The following is a 17,520-nucleotide window of genomic DNA, read 5'->3' on the forward strand; positions in this document are numbered from 1 at the left end:
GAGACACCCGAGTCCTGGCTGTCGCGGAACAAATGTTTGCACCTGGCTGGGCCTGAGAAAGCATGGGGCTGCTCCAGGGATTCCCAGAAAGTCACCCTGATGAGGCCCCACAGGGGACCCACAGGGGATGCCACCTGCCCAGGCATCTCTGGGGGTCAGTGGGCCTGGGCACCACAAGCAGGGGTGGAAGTAGAGCAGCCGGGGGTGGGGGAGGGCAGCTTTTCTTGGTCTTCTTGGAGCAGTGGACAAGTAGAGGCCCTTGGAATATGGCCCCAGGATGGGAAAGGGGCCAGGGTTGCCCATGGCTCCACGCCCTGCCAGCTGGGCTTCCTGGAGTGTGTGGAGGAGCAGGAGGTGCTCACTGGCAAGGAGGCAGACTGGCCTCGTGAAGACTGGGAGCTGGGGCAGGTAGAGGAGGGACAGGGTCTCATACAGCAGGGTTTCTCATGCTGCCCAGAGCCCGGTAGATGTGCATCCTGGGCCCCTCTGACCAACCTGCTCCGACCCCAGGTGGTGCCCATGCTGCAGCCTGAGAGCCACCTGCGCAGTCAACCTCGGGGTGGGAGATCAGCAGTCTGCCTGCCTGCCCAGTCGGGACAGACCCAGGGTCACACCCCAAAGCTCATGTGCATCACCGGGCCTCCTCAGGGGACTAGAGAATCCTGAGTAGGAAACGGGACCAGTGCTTGCACTTCGTTAGCCTCTAGGAGCCGGGTCTCTCCCTGCAGAAGGAAGGCCTGCCACAAAGGGAAGTACAGACCCTTGGTCCCACTGTCCCACGGCCTCCCGGGGCCTGACCTTGGCCTGAGGAGTTCCATCTGCTGTTCATCATGCAGTGTTCTCAGGTGGGCTGAGGAGTTGCATCGCTCACTAGCTCCCAGGACGGCGTTAGGAGCCACAGTCCTGGGTTGAAGCTGTGGGGAATCTCAAGATGGCAAGAGCAGAGCAGAGAGCCAAGGCCAGCTCCTGAGGAGAGGCCCAGCATGAAGGCACAGGCCACACCCATCCAGGGCCAGCCCCGCTGACACGCTCAGGATGGCCCTAGGGCGGCTCTTCAGGCACCGCTGCCTTAGTGCCCAGGGTAGGGATCAGAGCCAGGCGTTGCAGTGTCTGGACAGCACTTCACAGTTTGCAGAGCGTTGCTTCCTTTCACCCCTGATGACGCTTGTGGCCCCAGTGCACAGGGGAGAACAGGGTCCTGTGGGCAGGCAGGCCCAGCCCAAGCCATCTGCCTCCGGAGTCGCTGTTCCCAGTGAGCACACAGCGGGAGATGTGACCGAGTGGTTGCTGTCCACATGGCTAGCCTGTCACCCCAGAAAGGGTGCAGCAGAGGTCTGGGTCCTCTCAAGGCTCAAGCCCTGGTTGTCGCATCTTGTTTGCTCCCTTGTGTCCAAGCTCAGCTTTGATCCCAGGTTCCTCCCCTGACATCTGCTGGGTCTCCCTGATGCCCCCACAGCCCCTTCCCAGCACTGGCTGCTGCTTTAAAACAGTGGCAGCCAGCCACCCCAAACGTGAAGGAAACCCTCCCGTGGCCAGAGAGCCTCCAGGATCCGTGTTCTCCCAGCTCAGCTGTCCCAGCCTCCCTGCAGCGGGCGGTGCACCCTTCCTCTGGGCCTTTGCATCTGAGGTCCCTCTGCACTCTAGTTGCTCAGCTCTCATGGAAGCCACTGAGCTACTGTGCAGTGGTCCTCTGTCCAGTCAAGCTCAGGGTTAACAGCTATCTAAACCCCAGTGTTATTAATTTGTCAGCTTGTCTGTGAGCCCCTTCCCATTCAAGTCGAAGTGCTAAGTGCCCTCTATGTGGCCATGTCCCTGGCACCCTGAGAGAGACATACTAAGTGCGCAAGTAACACTTCTTCTACGTAGGTGCCACTCTCCTGTTCTTCTGATCAGAACAAGTCTGCTGTTGTCCTGGGTTCCCCCCATTTACCCATCTTCCACCTCCATCCTTCAGAAATCCACCTGGCCTTCTCTGATCTGATCCTAACTCGCACTGTCCCTCTCTGGACACTCGGTGGTCAAGCTGGGCTCCTCCTCTCTCCTTCAATAGTCCTCCCTCAATCCTGAGGGCAGGATCTTCCAACTCCAACACTGCAGGCTGTGGGTGGGGAATTCTTGATGGGCTGCATCCGTGGTCCCCACCGCTAGGTGCTGGCTGCATCCCCGGAGCTGTGGGAACAGAAGTGTCACAGACCAAGGCAGGTGCTGTGATCATCTAGGGGAACTTGAGGAGGCAGAAAATGTCCCATGCATCACAAGCTGCCGACCCGCAGCAAGTTGGTTTTTCTGTAAAATGACAACAGTGTCAGTTTCTAAGGCACAGACAGCTGTGAGAGCTGGACTGTGGAAAGGGCCTCCCGTGGGGTTCCTGCATGGGGGCCCCCTCTGTACCACCTGGGCCTAATGTCTAGAAGAGTCAATGCCGGGCTGGGATCCCAGCATCCCCCACAGGAGGCTTGGGAGCCTCTGCTGGGGAGGGGAGGAGCTGAAACAGGCCCAAGGCCGGGAAGAGCACTAGGGGGCAGGGCCCTAGGTGAGGGCCCACCTGCAGATCCCTTTCCTATCACTTATGTTCTCCAGCCTTGGTTTTGGTCAACAAGTAGAATGTGCAGGGTGTGATGGAGAGAGCCTCTTTGCTATCCTGGTTCTCATACTCCTGTCACTACTCACAACTTGCAGCATGTGAGCTCAAGAGGTGCCAGTTGGTGGACTAGCTGCGGGCCGTGCGGAGCCAGTAGCTGCAGGAACAGGAGGGAGCTGTTCTCGGGAGTGGAAGAACCTGTGGCTGAGGACCAGCAGGTGAGACTGGGGAGCCAGTGGTGCCGATCGCAGGAGCCACTGATCACAAGAGCTGTTCTACCCACCGCACGGGACCCAGGTAGGCTGTTCCCCTAGAACCACCACTCACAGCAGCCCCCGGTCACACAGCACCTCGGGTACCTGACATGGCAGGTGTGAACCAGGAACCGAGGCTTGAAACTCAGTTAAATATGACCACATATTTGACATTTACTGGAGACTGATAATGACGAGAATCTGAGCACAAATCCATCTTCTCCAGTGGTGTCATAAGAGCATCAGGACACAGACTTCATTGCAAAGCACTGGTCCTCCTTTTAGCAACCTGTCCACCCGTACAGTGCTAAAACGGTCCACCTTTGATGTGTTGGTTAAATGACCGTTACAGAAGTCCACCTGCTGCTGTGGACACTAATGTGGACTATGGGAACATTTAAAATCACAAAGCGGCTTTGTCATGTCCTCTGGGCAGCTCTGCTCTGGGGATCCCGTCCTTGTCGGTATTCCCCTCTCGGGCATTACTGTCGGGTTCAGTTTGGGCTGATCTGGTCGCCAAGATGGTCTCTTGTTCATTTTAATTTCCTTTTGTTTTATGAAATCGGCCATTTTCTCAGGTTTTCTGGCTTATAATTCTGGGAATTGTCTATCATTGGAGAACTTGTGGGTTATTCACTCTGGTTCGTAGATGCTCTTTCTATGCATGTTGCTGTTTTAGACTTGTCTGCCTTTGGACACTTTGGCCTGTGTTCTTTGATGGAAAAAGCACCAAGTTCTTGTGAGATCAGATGTGTCGACTCTTAGGTTCAGGAACCATGTTGTGTGAGGTTTCCTTTTGCCATGACTTCATTTGGGCTTGATTTGGGAAGGTGGTATGAGGTGAGCTTCTGACTCATGAGAAGCTTCTTTGAAAGCTGTATCTTTTAAATGAGTTTTTAATTATTCAGTGTGTGCATAGGCTGTCCTGGGTTTTGGAAGACTGGGGCTAATGCCCCTGAACACCCCAGGGCTCTGTCCCCTTCCCCAAGTGGGATCTCGCTATGGCCTAGGGTGTGCCTTTCCAGCCTCTTGCTATGCGTCCATGTCTGTGCCGTAAAGTACATTTTGTTCCTGGTGTGAACTGTATGATGGGGTCTTGCTCTGCAGCATGCGTTTTCTGGCTACTTGTGTCTTGGAGCTGTCCCCGTGTACTTAGACCAGGGTCCCTTTTTCCCACTCCTGCTCAGGTGCAGATATATCCTCGTTCAACCCTTCACCCATCATGGGCTATTTCTGGGCTGGGCTGTCACAGTGCTGCATGAACACCCCCACCAGGCCTTTGTGGAGGAGACACAGAGTGGAATTGCTCCACCTCCAGTGTGCACATGTTTTATTGACGACATATTCTGTGAAATGGTCACAGCAACTTCACACAAGTGATGAATAAAAGTGCATGATCCCGAGTTTCCAGTGACTTAATAGATAAAAACATGATTTCTTTAATCTGCAGTTCACAGCCTCCTCCTGAGGTTGAATGTCTTCGAGTCTCTGTTGCCTCGTCTGGGGATGCATTCATAACCTTACCTGCTCTCCTCTGCATTTGTTGTTTTAGCCACTGCCCAGGATCCTTCTCTCCTAAAACATAAATGCTAGGTACTCGTTTGTTGCCGATGTCTTCTGGTTGCTGTTTGGCCTCTGACTTTGTTCAACTATACCTTCTCATGCAGAATCTTAAGATTTGGATATGGTCAAACTTAGTCCTTTTTATTTTTAGCTTTAATAAATCTTATTTATAAAAGGCCTTTCATTCCTCAAAGTAGTGAACATTTGTCCATATTTTGTCATGTTTTGGTAATCTTGGTTTTAAAAATTATGGTAATGACAGGGTTCCGACTGTTTTTTTTTTTTTTTCTTTCATACATTCATAGCCAAGTGTCTGAACACTATGAAATAACCTTTCCTTCCCTGCTCATGGAAAATTCTCTAACACACTAAACTGGAAACTCAATCTGGGTTTACAGTCTCTCTCATTGATTTATTGGTGTGCTCCTACCTGGGTACCAAATAGTTATGCAATATGCTTTTGGTATCAAGTGGAACAAATTACAGATTTACCTTTTTCTTCCCCAAATTCTCTGGCTTGCTGGATGTGGTGGTACACTCCTATAATTCCATCAGTTCAGGAGGCAGAGGGGGGAGGATCACAAGTTCAAACTCGGCCTTTGCAACTTAGCAAGGCCTTAAACAACTTAGCAACACCGTGTCTATATAAAAGGGCTGGCGATGTGACTCAGTGGTTAAGTGCTCTGGGTTCAATCCCCAGTACCCCCCCCCCCAAAAAATTGTCCTGGTTCTTTTGAATTTCAGAAAAAAATTTATGAAGAACTTTTTAGGAACTTTGGGATGCATTAAATTTTTTAAATAATTTGAAAAAGCAAACTTTATAATATTACTTCTCATTCATGAACATGGTATATCTTTCCATTTGTACAAATCTTGTTATGGAGTTTTTTCCTCTTTAAAGATCTTAAACTTTGTGCAAATTTTTAAAAAGATAGTAAAAAACTTCTTTTAGAAGTTCTTTGTCAAAAACTAGTATTTTTACCCCAGATATGCATGCTTACACCTTTGATCCTGAGCATATGCTTCTGTTAGTGTCTCCTTGGGTACTTTATTCCCCAGATGGTGGCCATTGGGAGGCCTCTTATGGACTGGGAGGGTTGGAGGGTATGGAAGGAAGTGAGCAAGAATCCTGTCCTGGTCCCTGTCTGTCCTTGAGTTCAAGTCGTTAACATCTACTATTCGGTCATCTTTCTCCCTAGCAGCGTGACAAGGTATCTATTTCCTTTTCCTTCCCCTTTTTCTCTGGATTGATCTCTTATCAACTTACAACTTTGATTATAAACATCAGGGTTAGAAGACATGAAAGCCGAGCGCTCTTGGGTCCACTTGTCTTAAGGCCAGTTTCCCTTCCTTCCTTCCTTCTCCCTGTACCTGTGACTATGCTGGCTAGCATCTCGTCATCCCACCGTCACAACTCTGGCTGGTCATGTTCCCTGTCCAGAATGCCCCTCCCTCAGATCCCCGCTGCTCACAGACCACAGTGAGGCTGCTGTTTGAAAAGTCCTAGAGCTGCTATCTAGGCAGGCACCAGAGAAATGCCATCTTTTTGCCAAGGACATTGCCAAGGACATCCAGGTCCCTTCAGCTCAAACTTCAAGGCTGCCGCAGTTGAGCTAAATTGGGGTCACTGTCTCCCCATCCTAGTTCCTCCCCTTTCCACAGTGCACCAGAGCAGATGGCCATCATTTTCTGTCTCCCTCCTAATTAATGTGACTTCCTCCCCCAGGGCCTCTCTCAGCAGATGGCAAATGACGACCCTGTTCATGTCAAATGCTCCTCTGGGGACAGGAATTTGCAGTGGCTTTAAGGCATGCAGAGAAGCTTTGAAAGGGTAGTTCAGGGTGGGACCTGGTGTGAGGGACGTGCCAAGAACACCAAACAAGGCCTGTGTCTCCTTCATCCCCTCCCACCCTGAGTCCTGGTGGGCAGCCACTGTGGCCACCCCTCTGTGGTCTCCTCCAACCAGGGTCCTGGTCCAGGCTCCATCACCTCTGCTAGGAGCCTCTCCCTGGGTCCACCTGCCTCTTACCTTATCTTCCCATCTGCCCTCCACAGAGCGACACAGTGGGCCCTGCAGAGGCAAGATGGAAGCACCAGGTCCAGCCCCTCTGCCCCCATCCTAGCTTCCCAGAGCTCTTGCCTGGTGAAGTCCCACATCCTTCCTCCCAGGAGTCGGACCAGGGCACTGCCCCAGCCCCCCGCCCCCTTCCCCGGCTCTCTTCCATGACTTCTAGGGCCCTGGGTTTATTTCCTAGGGGCACAAACTGGGCTAAAACAGTAGAAATGTACTTCCCTGCTCTGGAGGCCAGGGTCTGAAGCCAGAGTGTCAACAGGGTTGGATCCTGCGGAGGCTCGGGGCGAATCTATTCTGTGCTTCTGTCACCCAGCTTCTGCTGGCCACTGGCCTTCCTTGGCTTCTGGACATATCGCCCTCTTCTGCATGTCTGTGTCCCTTCTCCTTCCTATCAGGAACCACTCATTGGATATCAGGTCCACCCTAGTCCAGTGCAACCTCCTCTTAATGAATTACTGCTGCAGAGACCCTCCTTCCACCCGGGTCACGTTCTGCAGGCCCAAGTGGGCTTACGTTGGGAGGAGACTTTCAACCCACTGTTGCTCCTGAGAATTCCCCAGAGAATCCTTACCAGATGGTCTTCCTCCTCTTTCCCCATCAAAACCCCCGTCTTATGTTCCCAAATCGGGAGAGGGGGGTGTACAGGGAGGAGCCCTTCTTTCTGATGCAAGAAATAGGGTGGGAGTATTGGAGGGCTTCCATTATCTTTGTCCTGCCCTTGCTTGCCTAGTGGCCCGGGACAGTCACTTCCCATGTGGAATGGGACTGGACCTGATGTTCCCCATGTGCACGGTCAGGTGAGGTCCCAGAGTAAACTAGGCTAATGTGCCATGTCAGGGAATTGACAATTGATGAAACCCTTAATCATCTTTTTTTTTTTTTTTTTTTGGTACCAGGGATTGATTGATCCCACGGAGCTTAATTAAGCCACATTCCCATCCTCCTCCTTTATTTTTGCTAAGTTGCTTAGGGACTCGCTAAGTTGAACTTGACATCCTCCTGCCTCAGCCTCCCAAGCCATTGGAATTACAGGTGTGGGCCAGCAGGCCTGGCTATTACACAGTTAATGGTGTGGATTAGGGGTTTGTGGAAGGTGTGTATACTAAGCAAACAACTTTTTTAATACCCTGTCTTAAACTTTTATGCAACATAATGACTTTATATCATCATAATTTATGGGTGGCTGACTTTGATACTTAAGGGATACCAAGGACAAGACTAAGTAGCATCTGAGGACTAGCACCTTGCAGGGGAAGGGTTGGTGTCTTTTTGGTTGTACACAGAGTAGTCTCGTCATGTTAGGAAGAAGCTATTGCTTCTATTTGGTTTAAGGAGATGCTTCAGGTGCCAGGTTGACGAGGTGGACTCGTGGTAGTTAATGTCACGTGTAAACTTGGAGGGTGTTTTGGGCGAGTTCAACACCTCTGTTGGGAACTTGAGTAAGCAGACTGCCCCCACCTAACCCTGGTGGCCCATGGTAATCACTAGAAGCCCTGAGCAGAACAGAAAGACCAGCCTCCCTGGCATGAGGGGACTCCTCCAGGTGTCCACACAGTAGTCAGCCCTTAGCCGAGACATATTCGTTGCTCAGACAGGTTCTCATTTTCAGTGCAAGAGGCCTGCTCACTGTGGCCGGGCTCCATGGGTAAGACCTGGCACTGAACTTGGGGGGAGGTTGAGCTCTGATTGCTTTGTTAACTCAAACTCGGTGGAAGCCCTGCACTTCTGTAAGAGCTGTCACATGTGGTTGAACAGGTTATGCCCAATTCCAGGATGCCCCTTGATGGGCAAGTGGGAGATAAAACCTAACCTCTGTTCCACTTGCCAAGCCTGGGAACGTTAGTTAGGGCTGCATCTGCTCAGCGGGGGAAACGGGGCTTTCTCATTTGCAGATATGTATACCATGGGCTAACGGTAACCTCATCTCGGTAACATACAATGAAAGCTCTCAATTCCTGTGGAGGACTGAGGGAAAGGGTTGGTTTGTTTTTGTTTTTGTTTTGTTTTTTTCCTCCCTCTCCAAATCTCCAGCAGAAGCCTAGAAAGCAAGGCTGTGCTATGTCTACATAAACTGACACCCTACGGCCCTGTGGTTATCTTCTGGCCACACACAGTGATGCACACGGACAAGATGTGCTTAAAAATGAAGGACTTCATTTATAATTCATGTTGCACAATAGAAGTGAAATGTTACGCGTAGGTGCCGCAGGACGTGGGGCTTCTCCCTGCTCCTCCTGTGACAGCCAGGGGAGCTTGTCCTCTGACTGACTGACGGGTGGGGGAGGTATGTGGTAGACCCCTCTTGACCCAGCTCGGTCCCTGAGCGGGAGTAGCGTCCTCAGCAGGCAGGGCACCCTGATGAGTCCCTCTCCCCAGGCCAGGGCCCTGTGTGTCTCAGAAACCAATCCCCGTCCCCTCCTGATGAGCTGGAGTCGACCACCTTCACGAACAGAACTGAATTCAACATTGTCGGTGTGAACGTGGGGGCTGCGCTTCCCCTGTCATACAGCAGTGACAAATGTCACAGCACCCACGAGTGCCCAGTGGACAGTCTACAGAAGCACATGAAGCAGTGTGCCTCCTGCACAGTAAGCGCTCAATGGGCGTTGGCCACCGTGGCCCTGACAAATGGGAGAAGCCTTGTCTCGATGCTTGCTGCAGAGGTGGCCGGGTCAGGACAACCTGAAGCCGGCACCGATGGTAATACTTGGTTCTCGGCTTGTAAATCTTTTATTGTTTCTTGTCAGATGTACGCGACAGTAGGGTGTGTTTTGACATACACAGTGCAGCCCGTTATGATTCCGATCCCCTTCTTGGGGTTGAGCAGGGCGTGGAGCTACACTGGTCATGTGCTGATAGACGAGCCCAGGACAGTGATGTCCGACTCATTCTAAGTAAATCTTGAAGTTACAGTAGAGCCTGCATCCACGTGTGTGCAAATCCCGAGGGGCAGCTCGATGATGCCCATGTAGCCATGCCCTTGTCACGGGATGGAACATCTCCACCTCCAGAAAGAGGCCGCCCAGGTGTGCAGAAATAACACAGCGAATTCCACTCATTTGTGCAGTCAATGTGTTAATTATAAAGAGCAAATTACACTTCACTGACAACTAACTACATTAAATTCTTTCTCGTGTGCCTATTGGGTATTCCTGTGTTTTCCTCTGAAAGGGAACTCGGTCCTTTGCTTGTTTCAGTTTGGGCTTTTTATTATTGATGCGGACTTCGTTTATATATTCTGGACACAAATCCTTTGTTTATTTTGATGAAGTATATTTGAACATCTTAAAATTTTTGACTTTCTGCGCCTCGTCGAAGAAACTTCTGCTGATTGCAAAACTAAGATGTCTTCTTATAGTCTCTAGAAGCTTTACAGTTTGGGCGGTTTTGTTGGCTCTTTGCTGCAACGTCCTTTCTTGTGTGGGGGCGGTGTGGGTTTTGCCACGTGGGTGTGTTTCTCCAGCGCCATTTACAGACAGGACCATCCTTTCCCCAATTAATATTTTTGGTACTTTTTTTTTTTTTTAAACTGATTTTGTTTATTTAAAGTCTGGGTCTTTATGTCAAAATTGTACTACTTTTCCAAAATTGCTCACCTTGGATCCTTTGCATTTCCATATAAACTTTGCATGAATTTCTACCAGAATAAAAAGGGCTACAATGGATATTGCATTGAACCTGTAGGTGAACCGGGAAGAACTACCATCTTTGCAGCGTCGATTCTTCCAATCTACGAACATGATGCATCTCTCCACATACTTGGGTGGCTTTCTCTTGTTTTTGGTGTAGAGTTGTTTATTTATTTACATTTAATAAAAAATTAATGATGGTAAAATGTGGAACAAAATCTATCATCTTACTCGTGCTGTGCACAGAGCAGTGGTGTAATACACTCATAAGGTTATGCTAGCTGTCACCTCCGCCATCGTCACAGCTCTTCACCTGGCATAACTGAAACCCTGGGCTCCCCCAGCAGCCACTGTTCTACTTTGATTTTTTTGACTCTAGGTGCACATGGAAGTGCAGGTATCTCTCCTTTTGTTTGGCTTCTCTCCATCAGCAAGGTGCCCGTGAGGTCCTCGAGGTCAGCCGTGTGGCACGTGGTCAGAAGCTCCCTCTATTCTAAGGCCCCTAGATCCTGACTGCTCACCCGACCATCTGTTGGGACACAGGCAGTCCCCTCGTTTTTTGGCTATCCTTGCTGCTGTCGTGAGCCTGGGCACACCCATGTTTTTGATGCCCTCTTAATTCTTTTGGATGTGCCCCCGGAGGTGGAATTGCTGCCTGGTGTCTTAACTTTCTGAGAGCCTGCTTCCCGTTTTCCACGGCAGCCATGCCATTTTGTTCTACCACCAACTGTGCCAAGCGTCCAATTTCCCCCTGTCCTTGAAGGGAAAAGGTGGTTGTTTTTTTTTGGGGGGGTGGGGTGGGGGCAGAAGTCATGTCAGTGGCCAGTGTCTTGTAATTTTCATTTCCCTTTCTCTAATGGTGCCGTTGGGGCATCTTTCCATGTGTGGCTTGGTCACTTCAGTATCTCCTTGGAGAACTGTCTAAGTCCTTTGCAGGCTTTTGGATCGGGTTGAGTTGTAGGAGCTCTGTATATTTGGATATTAATCCCTTATGTATGATTTGCAAATCTTTTCTCATTTGGTGGGTTGCTGTTTTGATCAGTTGAGAATGTCTTTTGAGGCACAGAATTCTATCTTCGTGAGGTGCTATTTTTTTCCTTTGCTGTCTGTGCCCCTCATATCCAAGACATGATTGCCAAGTCCAGTGTCGGGAAGCTTTTGTCCCATGTCCTCTAGGAAAGTTCTGTGGTGTTCTGACCGAGGGTCTTCATTCCATTTTTTTTGAGTTGATTTTTGTGTGTGATGTTAGGTAAGGGTCCAGCTCTGACCCTCTCCCGTGTCCACAGTACCCTGGGTTGACCATGGGGTCAGCTCCTTGGTGAAGGTCGTTTGACCACACGTACAAGCCTTCACTTCTGGGCCGTCCTCTGTTCCATCGTCTGTCTTCACACGGGTACATCTCAACATAGGTTTTATGTAGCTGCTAACATTCACCCCAAGGATTACATGCGTCAGTGCTAAAAGGTGTTTTGAGGATTTTCTTCCCCAGCGATGCATTGTTGGCCTAATAGAAATGAGTTGACTTTTACATGCTGAACTCATTCTGCAGCATTGCCAAACTCATTTATTGGAATAACCATTTTGGGGGTAGACTCCATAGGATTTTCTTTATGCACAATAATGCAACTTGTGAATGAAGACAGTTTCGTGTCTCCCTTTCTAATTTGTAAGCACTGCATCTCTTCCTCCGCTTGGGCTTCTGCGAAGACCTCCAGGGCCCAGCAGAAGAGGTCAGAGCAGACAGCGTCACCCTGTGCCCGACCTCAAGGGAAGCTCGCCTTTCTCATCCAAGTCTGATGTTACTGTCGACTGCTCATTGATACAGTTTATCGGTTTCTGGGTGTTTTTATCACAGTCATTGACATTTTCCCAAGCTTTTTCTGCATCCAGTGAGATGATCAAATGGGTTTTCACCTTTATTTAATACGGTGAATGGCATTTTTCAGAAGTTGAACCAGTATTACATCCCCGGTACAAATTTCAGATGATATGGTTTGATGTGACCTTTGAATATTTTAAGGATGTTGAGATGCACATCATGAGAGAGATTGGTCTATAACTTGTTCTCTTATGCCTTCACTCAGTTTTGTAAAAGTTGGCATTAAAAAAAAGTTGGGAAGCCCTCCCTCCCCTTCTGTAAGAGTTTGTATATCATTTATATTGTTTATTCCTTAAACGTTTGGTAAAACGCACCAGTGTAGCCCTCTGGGCCCGCATCTCTTTGTAGGATGCTTTTAAATTATAGATTCTATTATCTTAATGGACCTAGAACTGATAAGGGCCGGGTGTAGCTCAGCAGCAGAGCACTTGGCAGCCCAAGGGCTTAATTCCTGGCACTGGGTGCGGGGGGTGGGGGGATAAGATGTTTTATTTCTTTGGAGCCACTTTGGGTTATTTGTTTCATTAAGGAATTTCTTTATTTTTTCACCCAAGTCAAGCTCATTGGGCTTTCATTCCTGGTGTTGTCATGTGTTCCCTCAGTCCTTTGATATCCTCACCGGTCTGGCTGGTGGCACATGAAGTGTATTAATCTTTACAAAGAGCCAGCTTCTCATTTTACACTATAATTTTCATCTGATTTCCCTTCTTTCCTCCCTTCTGCGGGCTCTGTGTCTAACAAGCGCCTCTTTCCCTAACTTCTTGCAGGCACAGGCTTGTGCTGTCCACTTCCACGTGAGCTCTGCCCTAGCAGGGACCCGGAGCTCCCCTCTGGCTCCCCTGGCGTGGGTGAGGCTGCTCGCCACCGTCCTGCAGGCCACCAGCCCGCGTCTCCTCCCCGCTCTCTGCTTTGGTTTGGGTCCTTTCTCTTGCCCGGGCTCCAAGTCCGTCTTTCCCTTTTCTGCAGCGTCTGTCCCACCCAGTGGGAAGTCTCATTACAGAGATTGTACTTCTTTCTGTTCTGAGACTTCCCATCTTTAAAAAACTTCCATTCCTTATAGGACATCATGCAAAGTGAAATCGGCCGGACTCGGGAGATGGAGGGTCAGTGTGTTTCCTCAGGTGGGAGCTACAGCCAAGAGGAGGAAGGGGGAGGGTCAGTGGGGGCGGGCAAGAGGAGAGGGGGTGCAGAATGGATTTCATAAAACCACATTATGTGCCTATAAAAATGTGCCCCGGGGAGCTTCACCTCTGCGTGTGGAAAGCACCCTCAAGGAGGGTAATGGATGATCAAGGAGAGTCCTAGTGAGGTGAGGAAGGAAGGATGGAGTGGGTCAGATTCACATTCCCATGGGGGAATGGGAATGCAGCTACTCTGTAGAACTACAGTGCTCCAATAAAATGTTTCCCATTTCTCTATCAAGATCTCATTGTCTCACTTTTCCTTAAATTCTTGAATATTGATGAAAATAGTCCTCGTCCACTGTCTCCATACTCGTCATCGTTTGTGGGCTGTTTCTACTGACTCATTATCCTCTGGGCTATCGTGGCATTTTCCTGCTTTACTGGGTGGTACAAGTGTCTCGTGGTGTGCGGGGCATTCTGGGTTGTATATCTCCTGGTGTCTGGATTTGGTTGTCTTGGTAGAATTTTGTTTCAGTAGGCAGCTGTTTGCACAGTGTCCTCCGTGGTAGGAGTTACCGAGTGCTCCTCCTGAGCTGTGGCTTCTCTGGGCTTCTTCCAAGCCCTGTGTCTGCAGGGTTCTCCGTCGGCTGGAGCGTGAACGCTTCCTGGCCTTGGTGAGCTCACATCTCCCTAGTAATTGTTCTTTCCCAGAAGTTCTTGGCCCAGAGGCACAAAGGGTTAACCTTGACGTCCACAGCTGAATGTTCAGTTAAGAACTCAAAGGGACACCAGTGAAGATTTCTAGAACTTTCTCTACCCTGCCCCCCCCCCTTCAGGACCTTCCCCCTCAAATTCTAACCAGTTCAATTGCCTGAGGCTCCAGTTGCTGACTTCTCAGTTCCCTCTACTCGGACCATGATGTGCCAGGCAGGACACCGGCTTCTCCTGGCCCCTTCTCTGGGAACCACAGTCCTGCAAGGCGTGACGTCCAGAGTCTGAGCACACTTCTCTCGCTGTCTTGCCCAGTTTGGGTTGTTTACTGCAGGAGGACTGGGCAGGTACCTGTTTGTCACCAGGTCTGGGAGTGGAACCTTTCACCTCTACCCAAACAGGTGAGGAAAAAGTGCTTGGTGGTGAGAGAAGCCAAGAGGGTCGAAATGTTTGCTCGCCTCCACTTGAAGAACCCCGATGAGTTAGCCTCCAGCTGTGCAGCTGGCGGGTATTTTCCTGCTGGTGCTTCCCGCCTCCTTGACGGTGGAAACGGTTTGGCTGTGGGTCAGGTCTTCACACTGCGCTCTTCCTCATGCTCTGCCTCATGTTCCTAACCTAAAGCAGCCCTGAAAGATGGGCCTGCCTCTTTACAGGCAGAACGGCGGAGTGTTGGGGACTCCCACACTGACGGCCGGCAGCAGCCCAGAGCCTTGCCCCTCCCCAGAGACGCGGTGTCTGGCTGCAGCAAGCACCTCCTGTTGTCACGGGGGCTTCACACACATTCACCTTGGAGCCGCGGGAGTCCGCCAAGTCTCTCTCTCTCTCTCTCTCTCTCTCTCTCTCTCTCTCTCTCTCTCTCTCTCTCTCTCTCTCCCTCTCTCTCTCTCTCTCTCTCTCTCATTCTGGGTATGATTTCCAACCTCCATTGGCAGAGGACTTGGCCATGGGCATCTCGCCCCTCTGAGAGGACACATGGACTTCAGAGCGTCTCACACCTGGAGGGGACCCAGGAGGACTAACAAGTATGGGTACACTTGTGTCCCCAGTGAGGAGCAGGCCATGGGGAGTCCAGAGGGCGGTGAGCAGCTGGCCCTGTTCTTGGAGTTTAGTACAGAGCTAGAAGCTGGACCTTCTTGTGAAAGTCGGTGTCCCCCAAGGTCTCGGGTCTATCCTCTAGAGGTTGTGATTGATGTCACTTGAGATGCCCCTAGCTACATGCTAAATGGTGCCGAGTCACACCTGGGTCATTCCTCCTGCTTCCTGCCTCCTTCACCTACGCTTTGCTGGGTGTTGGTGAGGTGTGCTTTGTTTTTTGTTTTTTGTTTTTTGGTTTTTTTAATCGGGATTCAGCCAACAAATTTTAGATGTTAACTTGGGATCTTTTTCCCATGTTATTTGAAAATATGTAACACGGTGGCCTGGGCCCTGGCCCCTCGGAGCAGGCGCCACCGCTGCCTGATCTCCCCCAAGTGGTGCTGACTTCTCACTTTCGAGAGTGACGGGCGTTTCTGAAACAGACATTCAATTAGAAAGTGGGTTTAAAGAGTCCAGAGCCGATAACGATGCAGGTGGGAAAGTGAGCTGCTGTGTCGGTCCCGGCTGAGGCAGTGAGAGCGGCCGGGGCCATGCTATGGGTGTGACTCCGGTAACCGCTGCTGGGTTCAGAGGAGGTGTCCCCAGAGCTCCAGTGGAAGAGCTGCGGGAAGGTCCTCCCAGGGGATGGCTGGGTGGTGGGGAAAGGCAGGGGCTGGAGGAGGTGAGCACTGGGGTGCCTTCAGAGCACACATTTTGTATCGGGAAAGTGGAGGCCCATTCTGCTTCCTGATCCTGGCCGCAGCCACGCCCCTCCGCCGCCTCGGCTGTGCGGAGCTGCCCTCTGCAGTGGAGCAGCATCCCTGGTCTCTGCCCACTCTTGGGTCCCAGGTGTGACAAAGCCATCAAATGGATATTCCCAAATGTTCCTAGAAGACGATCTTCCTCCTGTTGAGCTGCTCTTCCAGAAGAAGTGAGCACCAGTATTTGGTCAGCTCACATCTCCCTAGTAATCGGGAGCGGCGGCAGCCAATGCCAAGGCCCTGTGGCAGGAGATAGAGCAGAATGAGGGGAGAAGAGGGAGGCACAGAGTCGGGGCTGCGGGGAGCCCAGCCACCGTGTGTCACTGTGAATTATGCACAGGCGTCCCACACGGTCTCATGTTGAACGTGTGCACTGGCTTCTGTTGGGTGTGTGCCAGGAAGGAGCTGCTGGCGGTAGGATGGTGCACGCAGCCCCCGGGACATGCGCAGCAGCCTCCCAAGAGGGTTTGTGGGACTCCCCGTTGCACCACGTCCTGGCTGGTCCTTGGCGTGTGCTTGTGGGGCCTTGCAGGAGTGGGGTGGGACTCACTGCAGTGGTGGTGGCGGCTCCCTGGTGACTGATGGCAGGTGAGACATTTGCAGGTCCCCATCTGTGAAGGAGCGCTCCAGCTGGCTTCTTGCTGCTCTGTGGGCATCTGGACCCAGCGGTTCTGGGCTCGCTCACTGCAGACTTCCTGCCCTGGAGGTGTGAAGGCTGCTGCTTGGTCAGTCTCATAACAGGACACAGGATGGTCACCACTGTCCCCGAGTGTCAACCCGTTTCTGTAGACGGGAGCCCAACACAGTGCGGCTGACGTCTCTGTTCGAGGCATCGCAGAGCTGGAGTGGGTGGAGGAGCCTGCTGGGCAGAGGCCTTGTGGGAGGCTGTGGGGGGCGCTGCTGGCTCACCTGTGGGTGGCAGAGCTGGGCCCCTGGTGGCCGCAGAACCAAGGCCTCGCTGGCTCTCGGTTGGGGGCTGTTCCCTGCCCCAGGAAAGAAGGCCCGGGCTGTGGGGCTTCACCTGGTGGCCCCCGAAGGGAGCTGAGTCTAGGGCAAGAGGCCCTGAGGCCACGGCCAGGTGGGCTGGGCTGGAGTCACTGAAAGGGGCACAGGGGACATTCTGGGAGGAGGGAAATGCTTCGTGAGGCTGTCACTGTGTGTGCTGCTATGCGCGACTCTGTGTCCCTCGGCTGTGCGCGTCCCTCAGCTGTGCGCACGTGTGCGCGTGTTACGTACATTACTTGGGGTGTTGCAGGGGCTTGGAGTGGACCCAGCAGGAGGGCCCTTGGGCCGTCCGATGGGCAGGGGATGGGTTTGGCCAGCTCCTGTTCTTCCTGGGCTGCTGTAGAAGAGCGCGCAGTGACTCGACGTAGCAGTGGTTCACTCTCGGGCAACTCCAGAGGCGAGAGGGTGGAAGAGGGGTGCAGCTGGGCCCCACTCCCTCCAGGGCTCTAGGGAGGCCCTTCCCACTCCACGTGTCCTGGCAATGCTTGGCCTTCCTGGGCGTGTCTGCATCCTTCAAGTGGCCTCCACGGCATGTCTATGTCCTCTCCTGGATTTAGGGTCCCTCTGACATGGTGTGGCAACTACACCTTAACCAACTACACCTTAACCAACTACACCCTAACCAACTACACCTTAACCAATTACACCTTAACCAACTACACCTTAACCAACTACACCTTAACCAACTACACCCTAACCAACTACACCCTAACCAACTACACCTCAACCAACTACACCTGCAAAACCCTTGTTTCCAGGTGAGGCTGATTCTGATGTTCCAGGTGGACCTGAATCCTAGGGGGACAGGATGCTCGGGCAGGTTTTGGAGGCTGAGTGGAGGGGACTTGGTATGTTGGCTGCGGTG

General features: G+C 51.5%; 1 long non-coding RNA gene across 1 annotated transcript in view; it reads left to right on the forward strand.

The window, feature by feature from the left end:
* Window positions 1-2,681: 2,681 nt before the first annotated feature.
* LOC144367557 (uncharacterized) overlaps window positions 2,682-17,520 on the forward strand; it is a 49,395-nt gene continuing 34,556 nt past the window's right edge. Inside the window, exon 1 of the long non-coding RNA XR_013427063.1 lies at window positions 2,682-2,878. This is a non-coding gene — a long non-coding RNA (uncharacterized LOC144367557). The remainder of the gene's footprint in view (window positions 2,879-17,520) is intronic.

Source organism: Ictidomys tridecemlineatus, chromosome 10 (genome assembly GCF_052094955.1).
Source record: "Ictidomys tridecemlineatus isolate mIctTri1 chromosome 10, mIctTri1.hap1, whole genome shotgun sequence".
Classification (NCBI taxonomy): Eukaryota; Metazoa; Chordata; class Mammalia; order Rodentia; family Sciuridae; genus Ictidomys; species Ictidomys tridecemlineatus.